The following is a 16584-nucleotide window of genomic DNA, read 5'->3' as shown; positions in this document are numbered from 1 at the left end:
TAACGTCGTAACTTTTACATCGTGAGGAACCACGCGACCCATAATACCTTTTCGGAAAGCCCCAAGAGTGTTTCCGGCAAGGCAATGGGTCTTCGTCCCATTGGACCATTCTGGAGGCCGAATTTTGACGTTTAAAAGTGTTTCGGATGTTTTTTTGTGATCGCGACACAATTAGCTACGAGTACAAGATTATGTTGACCTCCCGGGAAGTCCTCGTGTTGCATCCCTCCCTCTTTTTTTTTTTTGGTTGTTGCGTAAGCCTATATAGTCCAAACATAACGTCGTAACTTTTACATCGTGAGGAACCACGCGACCCATAATACCTTTTCGGAAAGCCCCAAGATTGTTTCCGGCAAGGCAATGGGTCGTCGTCCCATTGGACCATTCTGGAGGCCGAATTTTGACGTTTAAAAGTGTTTCGGATGTTTTTTTGTGATCGCGACACAATTAGCTACGAGTACAAGATTATGTTCGGATATGGTTATCTCTTGTTTTTCGCGGTTCGAAGCACGTCCAAGGTGAATAAACCGGTCCACATATCAAGTGGGACCCACATTGAATGATCCCTTGAGTTTTCAAAAAACGATATATGCGATTCCATGATATATACTAACGGATGCGATCATACCAGCACTAATGCACCGTATCCCATCAGAACTCCGCAGTTAAGCGTGCTTGGGCGAGAGTAGTACTAGGATGGGTGACCTCCCGGGAAGTCCTCGTGTTGCATCCCTCCCTCTTTTTTTTTTTTTTTTTTTTGGTTGTTGCGTAAGCCTATATAGTACAAACATAACGTCGTAACTTTTACATCGTGAGGAACCACGCGACCCATAATACCTTTTCGGAAAGCCCCAAGAGTGTTTCCGGCAAGGCAATGGGTCTTCGTCCCATTGGACCATTCTGGAGGCCGAATTTTGACGTTTAAAAGTGTTTCGGATGTTTTTTTGTGATCGCGACACAATTAGCTACGAGTACAAAATTATGTTCGGATATGGTTATCTCTTGTTTTTCGCGGTTCGAAGCACGTCCAAGGTGAATAAACCGGTCCACATATCAAGTGGGACCCACATTGAATGATCCCTTGAGTTTTCAAAAAACGATATATGCGATTGCATGATATATACTAACGGATGCGATCATACCAGCACTAATGCACCGGATCCCATCAGAACAACGCAGTTAAGCGTGCTTGGGCGAGAGTAGTACTAGGATGGGTGACCTCCCGGGAAGTCCTCGTGTTGCATCCCTCCCTCTTTTTTTTTTTTGGTTGTTGCGTAAGCCTATATAGTCCAAACATAACGTCGTAACTTTTACATCGTGAGGAACCACGCGACCCATAATACCTTTTCGGAAAGCCCCAAGAGTGTTTCCGGCAAGGCAATGGGTCTTCGTCCCATTGGACCATTCTGGAGGCCGAATTTTGACGTTTAAAAGTGTTTCGGATGTTTTTTTGTGATCGCGACACAATTAGCTACGAGTACAAGATTATGTTGACCTCCCGGGAAGTCCTCGTGTTGCATCCCTCCCTCTTTTTTTTTTTTGGTTGTTGCGTAAGCCTATATAGTCCAAACATAACGTCGTAACTTTTACATCGTGAGGAACCACGCGACCCATAATACCTTTTCGGAAAGCCCCAAGATTGTTTCCGGCAAGGCAATGGGTCTTCGTCCCATTGGACCATTCTGGAGGCCGAATTTTGACGTTTAAAAGTGTTTCGGATGTTTTTTTGTGATCGCGACACAATTAGCTACGAGTACAAGATTATGTTCGGATATGGTTATCTCTTGTTTTTCGCGGTTCGAAGCACGTCCAAGGTGAATAAACCGGTCCACATATCAAGTGGGACCCACAATGAATGATCCCTTGAGTTTTCAAAAAACGATATATGCGATTGCATGATATATACTAACGGATGCGATCATACCAGCACTAATGCACCGTATCCCATCAGAACTCCGCAGTTAAGCGTGCTTGGGCGAGAGTAGTACTAGGATGGGTGACCTCCCGGGAAGTCCTCGTGTTGCATCCCTCCCTTTTTTTTTTTTTTTTTTTTTGGTTGTTGCGTAAGCTTATATAGTACAAACATAACGTCGTAACTTTTACATCGTGAGGAACCACGCGACCCATAATACCTTTTCGGAAAGCCCCAAGAGTGTTTCCGGCAAGGCAATGGGTCTTCGTCCCATTGGACCATTCTGGAGGCCGAATTTTGACGTTTAAAAGTGTTTTGGATGTTTTTTTGTGATCGCGACACAATTAGCTACGAGTACAAAATTATGTTCGGATATGGTTATCTCTTGTTTTTCGCGGTTCGAAGCACGTCCAAGGTGAATAAACCGGTCCACATATCAAGTGGGACCCACATTGAATGATCCCTTGAGTTTTCAAAAAACGATATCTGCGATTGCATGATATATACTAACGGATGCTATCATACCAGCACTAATGCACCGTATCCCATCAGAACTCCGCAGTTAAGCGTGCTTGGGCGAGAGTAGTACTAGGATGGGTGACCTCCCGGGGAGTCCTCGTGTTGCATCCCTCCCTCTTTTTTTTTTTTTTTTTTTTGGTTGTTGCGTAAGCCTATATAGTACAAACATAACGTCGTAACTTTTACATCGTGAGGAACCACGCGACCCATAATACCTTTTCGGAAAGCCCCAAGAGTGTTTCCGGCAAGGCAATGGGTCTTCGTCCCATTGGACCATTCTGGAGGCCGAATTTTGACGTTTAAAAGTGTTTCGGATGTTTTTTTGTGATCGCGACACAATTAGCTACGAGTACAAAATTATGTTCGGATATGGTTATCTCTTGTTTTTCGCGGTTCGAAGCACGTCCAAGGTGAATAAACCGGTCCACATATCAAGTGGGACCCACATTGAATGATCCCTTGAGTTTTCAAAAAACGATATATGCGATTGCATGATATATACTAACGGATGCGATCATACCAGCACTAATGCACCGGATCCCATCAGAACAACGCAGTTAAGCGTGCTTGGGCGAGAGTAGTACTAGGATGGGTGACCTCCCGGGAAGTCCTCGTGTTGCATCCCTCCCTCTTTTTTTTTTTTGGTTGTTGCGTAAGCCTATATAGTCCAAACATAACGTCGTAACTTTTACATCATGAGGAACCACGCGACCCATAATACCTTTTCGGAAAGCCCCAAGAGTGTTTCCGGCAAGGCAATGGGTCTTCGTCCCATTGGACCATTCTCGAGGCCGAATTTTGACGTTTAAAAGTGTTTCGGATGTTTTTTTGTGATCGCGACACAATTAGCTACGAGTACAAGATTATGTTGACCTCCCGGGAAGTCCTCGTGTTGCATCCCTCCCTCTTTTTTTTTTTTGGTTGTTGCGTAAGCCTATATAGTCCAAACATAACGTCGTAACTTTTACATCGTGAGGAACCACGCGACCCATAATACCTTTTCGGAAAGCCCCAAGATTGTTTCCGGCAAGGCAATGGGTCTTCGTCCCATTGGACCATTCTGGAGGCCGAATTTTGACGTTTAAAAGTGTTTCGGATGTTTTTTTGTGATCGCGACACAATTAGCTACGAGTACAAGATTATGTTCGGATATGGTTATCTCTTGTTTTTCGCGGTTCGAAGCACGTCCAAGGTGAATAAACCGGTCCACATATCAAGTGGGACCCACAATGAATGATCCCTTGAGTTTTCAAAAAACGATATATGCGATTGCATGATATATACTAACGGATGCGATCATACATGCACTAATGCACCGTTTCCCATTAGAACTCCGCAGTCAAGCGTGCTTGGGCGAGAGTAGTACTAGGATGGGTGACCTCCCGGGAAGTCCTCGTGTTGCATCCCTCCCTTTTTTTTTTTTTTTTTTTTTGGTTGTTGCGTAAGCCTATATAGTACAAACATAACGTCGTAACTTTTACATCGTGAGGAACCACGCGACCCATAATACCTTTTCGGAAAGCCCCAAGAGTGTTTCCGGCAAGGCAATGGGTCTTCGTCCCATTGGACCATTCTGGAGGCCGAATTTTGACGTTTAAAAGTGTTTCGGATGTTTTTTTGTGATCGCGACACAATTAGCTACGAGTACAAAATTATGTTCGGATACGGTTATCTCTTGTTTTTCGCGGTTCGAAGCACGTCCAAGGTGAATAAACCGGTCCACATATCAAGTGGGACCCACATTGAATGATCCCTTGAGTTTTCAAAAAACGATATATGCGATTGCATGATATATACTAACGGATGCGATCATACCAGCACTAATGCACCGGATCCCATCAGAACAACGCAGTTAAGCGTGCTTGGGCGAGAGTAGTACTAGGATGGGTGACCTCCCGGGAAGTCCTCGTGTTGCATCCCTCCCTCTTTTTTTTTTTTTTTTTTTGGTTGTTGCGTAAGCCTATATAGTACAAACATAACGTCGTAACTTTTACATCGTGAGGAACCACGCGACCCATAATACCTTTTCGGAAAGCCCCAAGAGTGTTTCCGGCAAGGCAATGGGTCTTCGTCCCATTGGACCATTCTGGAGGCCGAATTTTGACGTTTAAAAGTGTTTCGGATGTTTTTTTGTGATCGCGACACAATTAGCTACGAGTACAAAATTATGTTCGGATATGGTTATCTCTTGTTTTTCGCGGTTCGAAGCACGTCCAAGGTGAATAAACCGGTCCACATATCAAGTGGGACCCACAATGAATGATCCCTTGAGTTTTCAAAAAACGATATATGCGATTGCATGATATATACAAACGGATGCGATCATACCAGCACTAATGCACCGTATCCCATCAGAACTCCGCAGTTAAGCGTGCTTGGGCGAGAGTAGTATTAGGATGGGTGACCTCCCGGGAAGTCCTCGTGTTGCATCCCTCCCTCTTTTTTTTTTTTTTTTTTTTGGTTGTTGCGTAAGCCTATATAGTACAAACATAACGTCGTAACTTTTACATCGTGAGGAACCACGCGACCCATAATACCTTTTCGGAAAGCCCCAAGAGTGTTTCCGGCAAGGCAATGGGTCTTCGTCCCATTGGACCATTCTGGAGGCCGAATTTTGACGTTTAAAAGTGTTTCGGATGTTTTTTTGTGATCGCGACACAATTAGCTACGCGTACAAAATTATGTTCGGATATGGTTATCTCTTGTTTTTCGCGGTTCGAAGCACGTCCAAGGTGAATAAACCGGTCCACATATCAAGTGGGACCCACATTGAATGATCCCTTGAGTTTTCAAAAAACGATATATGCGATTGCATGATATATACTAACGGATGCGATCATACCAGCACTAATGCACCGGATCCCATCAGAACAACGCAGTTAAGCGTGCTTGGGCGAGAGTAGTACTAGGATGGGTGACCTCCCGGGAAGTCCTCGTGTTGCATCCCTCCCTCTTTTTTTTTTTTGGTTGTTGCGTAAGCCTATATAGTCCAAACATAACGTCGTAACTTTTACATCGTGAGGAACCACGCGACCCATAATACCTTTTCGGAAAGCCCCAAGAGTGTTTCCGGCAAGGCAATGGGTCTTCGTCCCATTGGACCATTCTGGAGGCCGAATTTTGACGTTTAAAAGTGTTTCGGATGTTTTTTTGTGATCGCGACACAATTAGCTACGAGTACAAGATTATGTTGACCTCCCGGGAAGTCCTCGTGTTGCATCCCTCCCTCTTTTTTTTTTTTGGTTGTTGCGTAAGCCTATATAGTCCAAACATAACGTCGTAACTTTTACATCGTGAGGAACCACGCGACCCATAATACCTTTTCGGAAAGCCCCAAGATTGTTTCCGGCAAGGCAATGGGTCTTCGTCCCATTGGACCATTCTGGAGGCCGAATTTTGACGTTTAAAAGTGTTTCGGATGTTTTTTTGTGATCGCGACACAATTAGCTACGAGTACAAGATTATGTTCGGATATGGTTATCTCTTGTTTTTCGCGGTTCGAAGCACGTCCAAGGTGAATAAACCAGTCCACATATCAAGTGGGACCCACAATGAATGATCCCTTGAGTTTTCAAAAAACGATATATGCGATTGCATGATATATACTAACGGATGCGATCATACCAGCACTAATGCACCGTATCCCATCAGAACTCCGCAGTCAAGCGTGCTTGGGCGAGAGTAGTACTAGGATGGGTGACCTCCCGGGAAGTCCTCGTGTTGCATCCCTCCCTCTTTTTTTTTTTTTTTTTTTTGGTTGTTGCGTAAGCCTATATAGTACAAACATAACGTCGTAACTTTTACATCGTGAGGAACCACGCGACCCATAATACCTTTTCGGAAAGCCCCAAGAGTGTTTCCGGCAAGGCAATGGGTCTTCGTCCCATTGGACCATTCTGGAGGCCGAATTTTGACGTTTAAAAGTGTTTCGAATGTTTTTTTGTGATCGCGACACAATTAGCTACGAGTACAAAATTATGTTCGGATACGGTTATCTCTTGTTTTTCGCGGTTTGAAGCACGTCCAAGGTGAATAAACCGGTCCACATATCAAGTGGGACCCACATTGAATGATCCCTTGAGTTTTCAAAAAACGATATATGCGATTGCATGATAAATACTAACGGATGCGATCATACCAGCACTAATGCACCGGATCCCATCAGAACAACGCAGTTAAGCGTGCTTGGGCGAGAGTAGTACTAGGATGGGTGACCTCCCGGGAAGTCCTCGTGTTGCATCCCTCCCTCTTTTTTTTTTTGGTTGTTGCGTAAGCCTATATAGTCCAAACATAACGTCGTAACTTTTACATCGTGAGGAACCACGCGACCCATAATACCTTTTCGGAAAGCCCCAAGAGTGTTTCCGGCAAGGCAATGGGTCTTCGTCCCATTGGACCATTCTGGAGGCCGAATTTTGACGTTTAAAAGTGTTTCGGATGTTTTTTTGTGATCGCGACACAATTAGCTACGAGTACAAGATTATGTTGACCTCCCGGGAAGTCTTCGTGTTGCATCCCTCCCTCTTTTTTTTTTTTGGTTGTTGCGTAAGCCTATATAGTCCAAACATAACGTCGTAACTTTTACATCGTGAGGAACCACGCGACCCATAATACCTTTTCGGAAAGCCCCAAGATTGTTTCCGGCAAGGCAATGGGTCTTCGTCCCATTGGACCATTCTGGAGGCCGAATTTTGACGTTTAAAAGTGTTTCGGATGTTTTTTTGTGATCGCGACACAATTAGCTACGAGTACAAGATTATGTTCGGATATGGTTATCTCTTGTTTTTCGCGGTTCGAAGCACGTCCAAGGTGAATAAACCGGTCCACATATCAAGTGGGACCCACATTGAATGATCCCTTGAGTTTTCAAAAAATGATATATGCGATTGCATGATATATACTGACGGATGCGATCATACCAGCACTAATGCACCGTATCCCATCAGAACTCCGCAGTTAAGCGTGCTTGGGCGAGAGTAGTACTAGGATGGGTGACCTCCCGGGAAGTCCTCGTGTTGCATCCCTCCCTCTTTTTTTTTTTTTTTTTTTTGGTTGTTGCGTAAGCCTATATAGTACAAACATAACGTCGTAACTTTTACATCGTGAGGAACCACGCGACCCATAATACCTTTTCGGAAAGCCCCAAGAGTGTTTCCGGCAAGGCAATGGGTCTTCGTCCCATTGGACCATTCTGGAGGTCGAATTTTGACGTTTAAAAGTGTTTCGGATGTTTTTTTGTGATCGCAACACAATTAGCTACGAGTACAAGATTATGTTCGGATATGGTTATCTCTTGTTTTTCGCGGTTCGAAGCACGTCCAAGGTGAATAAACCAGTCCACATATCAAGTGGGACCCACAATGAATGATCCCTTGAGTTTTCAAAAAATGATATATGCGATTGCATGATATATACTAACGGATGCGATCATACCAGCACTAATGCACCGTATCCCATCAGAACTCCGCAGTCAAGCGTGCTTGGGCGAGAGTAGTACTAGGATGGGTGACCTCCCGGGAAGTCCTCGTGTTGCATCCCTCCCTCTTTTTTTTTTTTTTTTTTTTGGTTGTTGCGTAAGCCTATATAGTACAAACATAACGTCGTAACTTTTACATCGTGAGGAACCACGCGACCCATAATACCTTTTCGGAAAGCCCCAAGAGTGTTTCCGGCAAGGCAATGGGTCTTCGTCCCATTGGACCATTCTGGAGGCCGAATTTTGACGTTTAAAAGTGTTTCGGATGTTTTTTTGTGATCGCGACACAATTAGCTACGAGTACAAAATTATGTTCGGATATGGTTATCTCTTGTTTTTCGCGGTTCGAAGCACGTCCAAGGTGAATAAACCGGTCCACATATCAAGTGGGACCCACATTGAATGATCCCTTGAGTTTTCAAAAAACGATATATGCGATTGCATGATATATACTAACGGATGCGATCATACCAGCACTAATGCACCGGATCCCATCAGAACAACGCAGTTAAGCGTGCTTGGGCGAGAGTAGTACTAGGATGGGTGACCTCCCGGGAAGTCCTCGTGTTGCATCCCTCCCTCTTTTTTTTTTTTGGTTGTTGCGTAAGCCTATATAGTCCAAACATAACGTCGTAACTTTTACATCGTGAGGAACCACGCGACCCATAATACCTTTTCGGAAAGCCCCAAGAGTGTTTCCGGCAAGGCAATGGGTCTTCGTCCCATTGGACCATTCTGGAGGCCGAATTTTGACGTTTAAAAGTGTTTCGGATGTTTTTTTGTGATCGCGACACAATTAGCTACGAGTACAAGATTATGTTGACCTCTCGGGAAGTCCTCGTGTTGCATCCCTCCCTCTTTTTTTTTTTTGGTTGTTGCGTAAGCCTATATAGTCCAAACATAACGTCGTAACTTTTACATCGTGAGGAACCACGCGACCCATAATACCTTTTCGGAAAGCCCCAAGATTGTTTCCGGCAAGGCAATGGGTCTTCGTCCCATTGGACCATTCTGGAGGCCGAATTTTGATGTTTAAAAGTGTTTCGGATGTTTTTTTGTGATCGCGACACAATTAGCTACGAGTACAAGATTATGTTCGGATATGGTTATCTCTTGTTTTTCGCGGTTCGAAGCACTTCCAAGGTGAATAAACCAGTCCACATATCAAGTGGGACCCACAATGAATGATCCCTTGAGTTTTCAAAAAATGATATATGCGATTGCATGATATGTACTAACGGATGCGATCATACCAGCACTAATGCACCGTATCCCATCAGAACTCCGCAGTCAAGCGTGCTTGGGCGAGAGTAGTACTAGGATGGGTGACCTCCCGGGAAGTCCTCGTGTTGCATCCCTCCCTCTTTTTTTTTTTTTTTTTTTTGGTTGTTGCGTAAGCCTATATAGTACAAACATAACGTCGTAACTTTTACATCGTGAGGAACCACGCGACCCATAATACCTTTTCGGAAAGCCCCAAGAGTGTTTCCGGCAAGGCAATGGGTCTTCGTCCCATTGGACCATTCTGGAGGCCGAATTTTGACGTTTAAAAGTGTTTCGGATGTTTTTTTGTGATCGCGACACAATTAGCTACGAGTACAAAATTATGTTCGGATACGGTTATCTCTTGTTTTTCGCGGTTCGAAGCACGTCCAAGGTGAATAAACCGGTCCACATATCAAGTGGGACCCACATTGAATGATCCCTTGAGTTTTCAAAAAACGATATATGCGATTGCATGATATATACTAACGGATGCGATCATACTAGCACAAATGCACCGGATCCCATCAGAACAACGTAGTTAAGCGTGCTTGGGCGAGAGTAGTACTAGGATGGGTGACCTCCCGGGAAGTCCTCGTGTTGCATCCCTCCCTCTTTTTTTTTTTGGTTGTTGCGTAAGCCTATATAGTCCAAACATAACGTCGTAACTTTTACATCGTGAGGAACCACGCGACCCATAATACCTTTTCGGAAAGCCCCAAGAGTGTTTCCGGCAAGGCAATGGGTCTTCGTCCCATTGGACCATTCTGGAGGCCGAATTTTGACGTTTAAAAGTGTTTCGGATGTTTTTTTGTGATCGCGACACAATTAGCTACGAGTACAAGATTATGTTGACCTCCCGGGAAGTCCTCGTGTTGCATCCCTCCCTCTTTTTTTTTTTTGGTTGTTGCGTAAGCCTATATAGTCCAAACATAACGTCGTAACTTTTACATCTTGAGGAACCACGCGACCCATAATACCTTTTCGGAAAGCCCCAAGATTGTTTCCGGCAAGGCAATGGGTCTTCGTCCCATTGGACCATTCTGGAGGCCGAATTTTGATGTTTAAAAGTGTTTCGGATGTTTTTTTGTGATCGCAACACAATTAGCTACGAGTACAAAATTATGTTCGGATATGGTTATCTCTTGTTTTTCGCGGTTCGAAGCACGTCCAAGGTGAATAAACCGGTCCACATATCAAGTGGGACCCACAATGAATGATCCCTTGAGTTTTCAAAAAACGATATATGCGATTGCATGATATATACAAACGGATGCGATCATACCAGCACTAATGCACCGTATCCCATCAGAACTCCGCAGTTAAGCGTGCTTGGGCGAGAGTAGTACTAGGATGGGTGACCTCCCGGGAAGTCCTCGTGTTGCATCCCTCCCTCTTTTTTTTTTTTTTTTTTTGGTTGTTGCGTAAGCCTATATAGTACAAACATAACGTCATAACTTTTACATCGTGAGGAACCACGCGACCCATAATACCTTTTCGGAAAGCCCCAAGAGTGTTTCCGGCAAGGCAATGGGTCTTCGTCCCATTGGACCATTCTGGAGGCTGAATTTTGACGTTTAAAAGTGTTTCGGATGTTTTTTTGTGATCGCAACACAATTAGCTACGAGTACAAAATTATGTTCGGATATGGTTATCTCTTGTTTTTCGCGGTTAGAAGCACGTCCAAGGTGAATAAACCGGTCCACATATCAAGTGGGACCCACAATGAATGATCCCTTGAGTTTTCAAAAAACGATATATGCGATTGCATGATATATACAAACGGATGCGATCATACCAGCACTAATGCACCGTATCCCATCAGAACTCCGCAGTTAAGCGTGCTTGGGCGAGAGTAGTATTAGGATGGGTGACCTCCCGGGAAGTCCTCGTGTTGCGTCCCTCCCTCTTTTTTTTTTTTTTTTGGTTGTTGCGTAAGCCTATATAGTACAAACATAACGTCGTAACTTTTACATCGTGAGGAACCACGCGACCCATAATACCTTTTCGGAAAGCCCCAAGAGTGTTTCGGCAAGGCAATGGGTCTTCGTCCCATTGGACCATTCTGGAGGCCGAATTTTGACGTTTAAAAGTGTTTCGGATGTTTTTTTGTGATCGCGACACAATTAGCTACGAGTACAAAATTATGTTCGGATATGGTTATCTCTTGTTTTTCACGGTTCGAAGCACGTCCAAGGTGAATAAACCGGTCCACATATCAAGTGGGACCCACATTGAATGATCCCTTGAGTTTTCAAAAAACGATATATGCGATTGCATGATATATACTAACGGATGCGATCATACCAGCACTAATGCACCGGATCCCATCAGAACAACGCAGTTAAGCGTGCTTGGGCGAGAGTAGTACTAGGATGGGTGACCTCCCGGGAAGTCCTCGTGTTGCATCCCTCCCTCTTTTTTTTTTTTGGTTGTTGCGTAAGCCTATATAGTCCAAACATAACGTCGTAACTTTTACATCGTGAGGAACCACGCGACCCATAATACCTTTTCGGAAAGCCCCAAGAGTGTTTCCGGCAAGGCAATGGGTCTTCGTCCCATTGGACCATCCTGGAGGCCGAATTTTGACGTTTAAAAGTGTTTCGGATGTTTTTTTGTGATCGCGACACAATTAGCTACGAGTACAAGATTATGTTGACCTCCCGGGAAGTCCTCGTGTTGCATCCCTCCCTCTTTTTTTTTTTTGGTTGTTGCGTAAGCCTATATAGTCCAAACATAACGTCGTAACTTTTACATCGTGAGGAACCACGCGACCCATAATACCTTTTCGGAAAGCCCCAAGATTGTTTCCGGCAAGGCAATGGGTCTTCGTCCCATTGGACCATTCTGGAGGCCGAATTTTGATGTTTAAAAGTGTTTCGGATGTTTTTTTGTGATCGCGACACAATTAGCTACGAGTACAAGATTATGTTCGGATATGGTTATCTCTTGTTTTTCGCGGTTCGAAGCACGTCCAAGGTGAATAAACCAGTCCACATATCAAGTGGGACCCACAATGAATGATCCCTTGAGTTTTCAAAAAATGATATATGCGATTGCATGATATATACTAACGGATGCGATCATACCAGCACTAATGCACCGTATCCCATCAGAACTCCGCAGTCAAGCGTGCTTGGGCGAGAGTAGTACTAGGATGGGTGACCTCCCGGGAAGTCCTCGTGTTGCATCCCTCCCTCTTTTTTTTTTTTTTTTTTTTGGTTGTTGCGTAAGCCTATATAGTACAAACATAACGTCGTAACTTTTACATCGTGAGGAACCACGCGACCCATAATACCTTTTCGGAAAGCCCCAAGAGTGTTTCCGGCAAGGCAATGGGTCTTCGTCCCATTGGACCATTCTGGAGGCCGAATTTTGACGTTTAAAAGTGTTTCGGATGTTTTTTTGTGATCGCGACACAATTAGCTACGAGTACAAAATTATGTTCGGATACGGTTATCTCTTGTTTTTCGCGGTTCGAAGCACGTCCAAGGTGAATAAACCGGTCCACATATCAAGTGGGACCCACATTGAATGATCCCTTGAGTTTTCAAAAAACGATATATGCGATTGCATGATATATACTAACGGATGCGATCATACCAGCACTAATGCACCGGATCCCATCAGAACAACGCAGTTAAGCGTGCTTGGGCGAGAGTAGTACTAGGATGGGTGACCTCCCGGGAAGTCCTCGTGTTGCATCCCTCCTTCTTTTTTTTTTTGGTTGTTGCGTAAGCCTATATAGTCCAAACATAACGTCGTAACTTTTACATCGTGAGGAACCACGCGACCCATAATACCTTTTCGGAAAGCCCCAAGAGTGTTTCCGGCAAGGCAATGGGTCTTCGTCCCATTGGACCATTCTGGAGGCCGAATTTTGACGTTTAAAAGTGTTTCGGATGTTTTTTTGTGATCGCGACACAATTAGCTACGAGTACAAAATTATGTTCGGATATGGTTATTTCTTGTTTTTCGCGGTTCGATGCACGTCCAAGGTGAATAAACCGGTCCACATATCAAGTGGGACCCACATTGAATGATCCCTTGAGTTTTCAAAAAACGATATATGCGATTGCATGATATATACTAACGGATGCGATCATACCAGCACTAATGCACCGGATCCCATCAGAACAACGCAGTTAAGCGTGCTTGGGCGAGAGTAGTACTAGGATGGGTGACCTCCCGGGAAGTCCTCGTGTTGCATCCCTCCCTCTTTTTTTTTTTTGGTTGTTGCGTAAGCCTATATAGTCCAAACATAACGTCGTAACTTTTACATCGTGAGGAACCACGCGACCCATAATACCTTTTCGGAAAGCCCCAAGAGTGTTTCCGGCAAGGCAATGGGTCTTCGTCCCATTGGACCATTCTGGAGGCCGAATTTTGACGTTTAAAAGTGTTTCGGTTGTTTTTTTGTGATCGCGACACAATTAGCTACGAGTACAAGATTATGTTGACCTCCCGGGAAGTCCTCGTGTTGCATCCCTCCCTCTTTTTTTTTTTTGGTTGTTGCGTAAGCCTATATAGTCCAAACATAACGTCGTAACTTTTACATCGTGAGGAACCACGCGACCCATAATACCTTTTCGGAAAGCCCCAAGATTGTTTCCGGCAAGGCAATGGGTCTTCGTCCCATTGGACCATTCTGGAGGCCGAATTTTGACGTTTAAAAGTGTTTCGGATGTTTTTTTGTGATCGTGACACAATTAGCTACGAGTACAAGATTATGTTCGGATATGGTTATCTCTTGTTTTTCGCGGTTCGAAGCACGTCCAAGGTGAATAAACCGGTCCACATATCAAGTGGGACCCACAATGAATGATCCCTTGAGTTTTCAAAAAACGATATATGCGATTGCATGATATATACTAACGGATGCGATCATACCAGCACTAATGCACCGTATCCCATCAGAACTCCGTAGTCAAGCGTACTTGGGCGAGAGTAGTACTAGGATGGGTGACCTCCCGGGAAGACCTCGTGTTGCATCCCTCCCTCTTTTTTTTTTTTTTTTTTTTGGTTGTTGCGTAAGCCTATATAGTACAAACATAACGTCGTAACTTTTACATCGTGAGGAACCACGCGACCCATAATACCTTTTTGGAAAGCCCCAAGAGTGTTTCTGGCAAGGCAATGGGTCTTCGTCCCATTGGACCATTCTGGAGGCCGAATTTTGACGTTTAAAAGTGTTTCGGATGTTTTTTTGTGATCGCGACACAATTAGCTACGAGTACAAAATTATGTTCGGATACGGTTATCTCTTGTTTTTCGCGGTTCGAAGCACGTCCAAGGTGAATAAACCGGTCCACATATCAAGTGGGACCCACATTGAATGATCCCTTGAGTTTTCAAAAAACGATATATGCGATTGCATGATATATACTAACGGATGCGATCATACCAGCACTAATGCACCGGATCCCATCAGAACAACGCAGTTAAGCGTGCTTGGGCGAGAGTAGTACTAGGATGGGTGACCTCCCGGGAAGTCCTCGTGTTGCATCCCTCCCTCTTTTTTTTTTTGGTTGTTGCGTAAGCCTATATAGTCCAAACATAACGTCGTAACTTTTACATCGTGAGGAACCACGCGACCCATAATACCTTTTCGGAAAGCCCCAAGAGTGTTTCCGGCAAGGCAATGGGTCTTCGTCCCATTGGACCATTCTGGAGGCCGAATTTTGACGTTTAAAAGTGTTTCGGATGTTTTTTTGCGATCGCGACACAATTAGCTACGAGTATAAGATTATGTTGACCTCCCGGGAAGTCCTCGTGTTGCATCCCTCCCTCTTTTTTTTTTTGGTTGTTGCGTAAGCCTATATAGTCCAAACATAACGTCGTAACTTTTACATCGTGAGGAACCACGCGACCCATAATACCTTTTCGGAAAGCCCCAAGATTGTTTCCGGCAAGGCAGTGGGTCTTCGTCCCATTGGACCATTCTGGAGGCCGAATTTTGACGTTTAAAAGTGTTTCGGATGTTTTTTTGTGATCGCGACACAATTAGCTACAAGTACAAGATTATGTTCGGATGTGGTTATCTCTTGTTTTTCGCGGTTCGAAGCACGGCCAAGGGGAATAAACCGGTCCACATATCAAGTGGGACCCACAATGAATGATCCCTTGAGTTTTCAAAAAACGATATATGCGATTGCATGATATATACTAACGGATGCGATCATACCAGCACTAATGCACCGTATCCCATCAGAACTCCGTAGTCAAGCGTACTTGGGCGAGAGTAGTACTAGGATGGGTGACCTCCCGGGAAGACCTCGTGTTGCATCCCTCCCTCTTTTTTTTTTTTTTTTTTTTGGTTGTTGCGTAAGCCTATATAGTACAAACATAACGTCGTAACTTTTACATCGTGAGGAACCACGCGACCCATAATACCTTTTTGGAAAGCCCCAAGAGTGTTTCTGGCAAGGCAATGGGTCTTCGTCCCATTGGACCATTCTGGAGGCCGAATTTTGACGTTTAAAAGTGTTTCGGATGTTTTTTTGTGATCGCGACACAATTAGCTACGAGTACAAAATTATGTTCGGATACGGTTATCTCTTGTTTTTCGCGGTTCGAAGCACGTCCAAGGTGAATAAACCGGTCCACATATCAAGTGGGACCCACATTGAATGATCCCTTGAGTTTTCAAAAAACGATATATGCGATTGCATGATATATACTAACGGATGCGATCATACCAGCACTAATGCACCGGATCCCATCAGAACAACGCAGTTAAGCGTGCTTGGGCGAGAGTAGTACTAGGATGGGTGACCTCCCGGGAAGTCCTCGTGTTGCATCCCTCCCTCTTTTTTTTTTTGGTTGTTGCGTAAGCCTATATAGTCCAAACATAACGTCGTAACTTTTACATCGTGAGGAACCACGCGACCCATAATACCTTTTCGGAAAGCCCCAAGAGTGTTTCCGGCAAGGCAATGGGTCTTCGTCCCATTGGACCATTCTGGAGGCCGAATTTTGACGTTTAAAAGTGTTTCGGATGTTTTTTTGCGATCGCGACACAATTAGCTACGAGTATAAGATTATGTTGACCTCCCGGGAAGTCCTCGTGTTGCATCCCTCCCTCTTTTTTTTTTTGGTTGTTGCGTAAGCCTATATAGTCCAAACATAACGTCGTAACTTTTACATCGTGAGGAACCACGCGACCCATAATACCTTTTCGGAAAGCCCCAAGATTGTTTCCGGCAAGGCAATGGGTCTTCGTCCCATTGGACCATTCTGGAGGCCGAATTTTGACGTTTAAAAGTGTTTCGGATGTTTTTTTGTGATCGCGACACAATTAGCTACGAGTACAAGATTATGTTCGGATATGGTTATCTCTTGTTTTTCGCGGTTCGAAGCACGTCCAAGGTGAATAAACCGGTCCACATATCAAGTGGGACCCACATTGAATGAT

General features: G+C 44.3%; 23 non-coding genes and 3 pseudogenes across 23 annotated transcripts; all 26 read left to right on the top strand.

Annotated features, from left to right (window-relative positions):
- The first annotated feature begins 614 nt into the window (after nucleotides 1–614).
- Nucleotides 615–733, top strand: LOC147922460 (5S ribosomal RNA). Its single transcript, XR_015590222.1, has one exon. It is a non-coding gene; the product is annotated as a 5S ribosomal RNA (ribosomal RNA).
- A 395-nt stretch (nucleotides 734–1128) lies between these two features.
- LOC147922459 (5S ribosomal RNA) lies at nucleotides 1129–1247 on the top strand. The gene has a single exon (XR_015589699.1). It is a non-coding gene; the product is annotated as a 5S ribosomal RNA (ribosomal RNA).
- A 663-nt stretch (nucleotides 1248–1910) lies between these two features.
- LOC147922458 (5S ribosomal RNA) lies at nucleotides 1911–2029 on the top strand. The gene has a single exon (XR_015590221.1). It is a non-coding gene; the product is annotated as a 5S ribosomal RNA (ribosomal RNA).
- Nucleotides 2030–2423: 394 nt separating this feature from the next.
- Nucleotides 2424–2542, top strand: LOC147922457 (5S ribosomal RNA; annotated as a pseudogene).
- Nucleotides 2543–2937: 395 nt separating this feature from the next.
- Nucleotides 2938–3056, top strand: LOC147922456 (5S ribosomal RNA). Its single transcript, XR_015589698.1, has one exon. It is a non-coding gene; the product is annotated as a 5S ribosomal RNA (ribosomal RNA).
- A 663-nt stretch (nucleotides 3057–3719) lies between these two features.
- Nucleotides 3720–3838, top strand: LOC147922455 (5S ribosomal RNA; annotated as a pseudogene).
- Nucleotides 3839–4232: 394 nt separating this feature from the next.
- LOC147922454 (5S ribosomal RNA) lies at nucleotides 4233–4351 on the top strand. Its single transcript, XR_015589697.1, has one exon. It is a non-coding gene; the product is annotated as a 5S ribosomal RNA (ribosomal RNA).
- A 394-nt stretch (nucleotides 4352–4745) lies between these two features.
- Nucleotides 4746–4864, top strand: LOC147922453 (5S ribosomal RNA). Its single transcript, XR_015590291.1, has one exon. It is a non-coding gene; the product is annotated as a 5S ribosomal RNA (ribosomal RNA).
- Nucleotides 4865–5259: 395 nt separating this feature from the next.
- Nucleotides 5260–5378, top strand: LOC147922452 (5S ribosomal RNA). The gene has a single exon (XR_015589696.1). It is a non-coding gene; the product is annotated as a 5S ribosomal RNA (ribosomal RNA).
- Nucleotides 5379–6041: 663 nt separating this feature from the next.
- On the top strand, nucleotides 6042–6160 carry LOC147922451 (5S ribosomal RNA). The gene has a single exon (XR_015590284.1). It is a non-coding gene; the product is annotated as a 5S ribosomal RNA (ribosomal RNA).
- A 395-nt stretch (nucleotides 6161–6555) lies between these two features.
- Nucleotides 6556–6674, top strand: LOC147922450 (5S ribosomal RNA). Its single transcript, XR_015589694.1, has one exon. It is a non-coding gene; the product is annotated as a 5S ribosomal RNA (ribosomal RNA).
- A 662-nt stretch (nucleotides 6675–7336) lies between these two features.
- LOC147922449 (5S ribosomal RNA) lies at nucleotides 7337–7455 on the top strand. The gene has a single exon (XR_015590219.1). It is a non-coding gene; the product is annotated as a 5S ribosomal RNA (ribosomal RNA).
- Nucleotides 7456–7850: 395 nt separating this feature from the next.
- Nucleotides 7851–7969, top strand: LOC147922448 (5S ribosomal RNA). Its single transcript, XR_015590283.1, has one exon. It is a non-coding gene; the product is annotated as a 5S ribosomal RNA (ribosomal RNA).
- Nucleotides 7970–8364: 395 nt separating this feature from the next.
- Nucleotides 8365–8483, top strand: LOC147922447 (5S ribosomal RNA). Its single transcript, XR_015589693.1, has one exon. It is a non-coding gene; the product is annotated as a 5S ribosomal RNA (ribosomal RNA).
- Nucleotides 8484–9146: 663 nt separating this feature from the next.
- Nucleotides 9147–9265, top strand: LOC147922446 (5S ribosomal RNA). The gene has a single exon (XR_015590282.1). It is a non-coding gene; the product is annotated as a 5S ribosomal RNA (ribosomal RNA).
- A 395-nt stretch (nucleotides 9266–9660) lies between these two features.
- LOC147922445 (5S ribosomal RNA) lies at nucleotides 9661–9779 on the top strand (annotated as a pseudogene).
- A 662-nt stretch (nucleotides 9780–10441) lies between these two features.
- LOC147922444 (5S ribosomal RNA) lies at nucleotides 10442–10560 on the top strand. The gene has a single exon (XR_015590218.1). It is a non-coding gene; the product is annotated as a 5S ribosomal RNA (ribosomal RNA).
- A 394-nt stretch (nucleotides 10561–10954) lies between these two features.
- On the top strand, nucleotides 10955–11073 carry LOC147922443 (5S ribosomal RNA). Its single transcript, XR_015590378.1, has one exon. It is a non-coding gene; the product is annotated as a 5S ribosomal RNA (ribosomal RNA).
- Nucleotides 11074–11463: 390 nt separating this feature from the next.
- LOC147922442 (5S ribosomal RNA) lies at nucleotides 11464–11582 on the top strand. The gene has a single exon (XR_015589692.1). It is a non-coding gene; the product is annotated as a 5S ribosomal RNA (ribosomal RNA).
- A 663-nt stretch (nucleotides 11583–12245) lies between these two features.
- Nucleotides 12246–12364, top strand: LOC147922441 (5S ribosomal RNA). Its single transcript, XR_015590281.1, has one exon. It is a non-coding gene; the product is annotated as a 5S ribosomal RNA (ribosomal RNA).
- A 395-nt stretch (nucleotides 12365–12759) lies between these two features.
- LOC147922440 (5S ribosomal RNA) lies at nucleotides 12760–12878 on the top strand. The gene has a single exon (XR_015589691.1). It is a non-coding gene; the product is annotated as a 5S ribosomal RNA (ribosomal RNA).
- Nucleotides 12879–13264: 386 nt separating this feature from the next.
- On the top strand, nucleotides 13265–13383 carry LOC147922439 (5S ribosomal RNA). Its single transcript, XR_015589690.1, has one exon. It is a non-coding gene; the product is annotated as a 5S ribosomal RNA (ribosomal RNA).
- Nucleotides 13384–14046: 663 nt separating this feature from the next.
- On the top strand, nucleotides 14047–14165 carry LOC147922438 (5S ribosomal RNA). Its single transcript, XR_015589556.1, has one exon. It is a non-coding gene; the product is annotated as a 5S ribosomal RNA (ribosomal RNA).
- A 395-nt stretch (nucleotides 14166–14560) lies between these two features.
- LOC147922437 (5S ribosomal RNA) lies at nucleotides 14561–14679 on the top strand. The gene has a single exon (XR_015589688.1). It is a non-coding gene; the product is annotated as a 5S ribosomal RNA (ribosomal RNA).
- Nucleotides 14680–15340: 661 nt separating this feature from the next.
- Nucleotides 15341–15459, top strand: LOC147922436 (5S ribosomal RNA). The gene has a single exon (XR_015589554.1). It is a non-coding gene; the product is annotated as a 5S ribosomal RNA (ribosomal RNA).
- A 395-nt stretch (nucleotides 15460–15854) lies between these two features.
- On the top strand, nucleotides 15855–15973 carry LOC147922435 (5S ribosomal RNA). The gene has a single exon (XR_015589687.1). It is a non-coding gene; the product is annotated as a 5S ribosomal RNA (ribosomal RNA).
- Nucleotides 15974–16584: the final 611 nt, after the last annotated feature.

Source organism: Camelina sativa, chromosome 18 (genome assembly GCF_030686135.1).
Source record: "Camelina sativa cultivar CO46 ecotype springtype chromosome 18, ASM3068613v1".
Classification (NCBI taxonomy): domain Eukaryota; kingdom Viridiplantae; phylum Streptophyta; class Magnoliopsida; order Brassicales; family Brassicaceae; genus Camelina; species Camelina sativa.
Note: the sequence above shows the minus strand (reverse complement) of the source record. Positions and strands in the feature narration are given on the sequence as shown.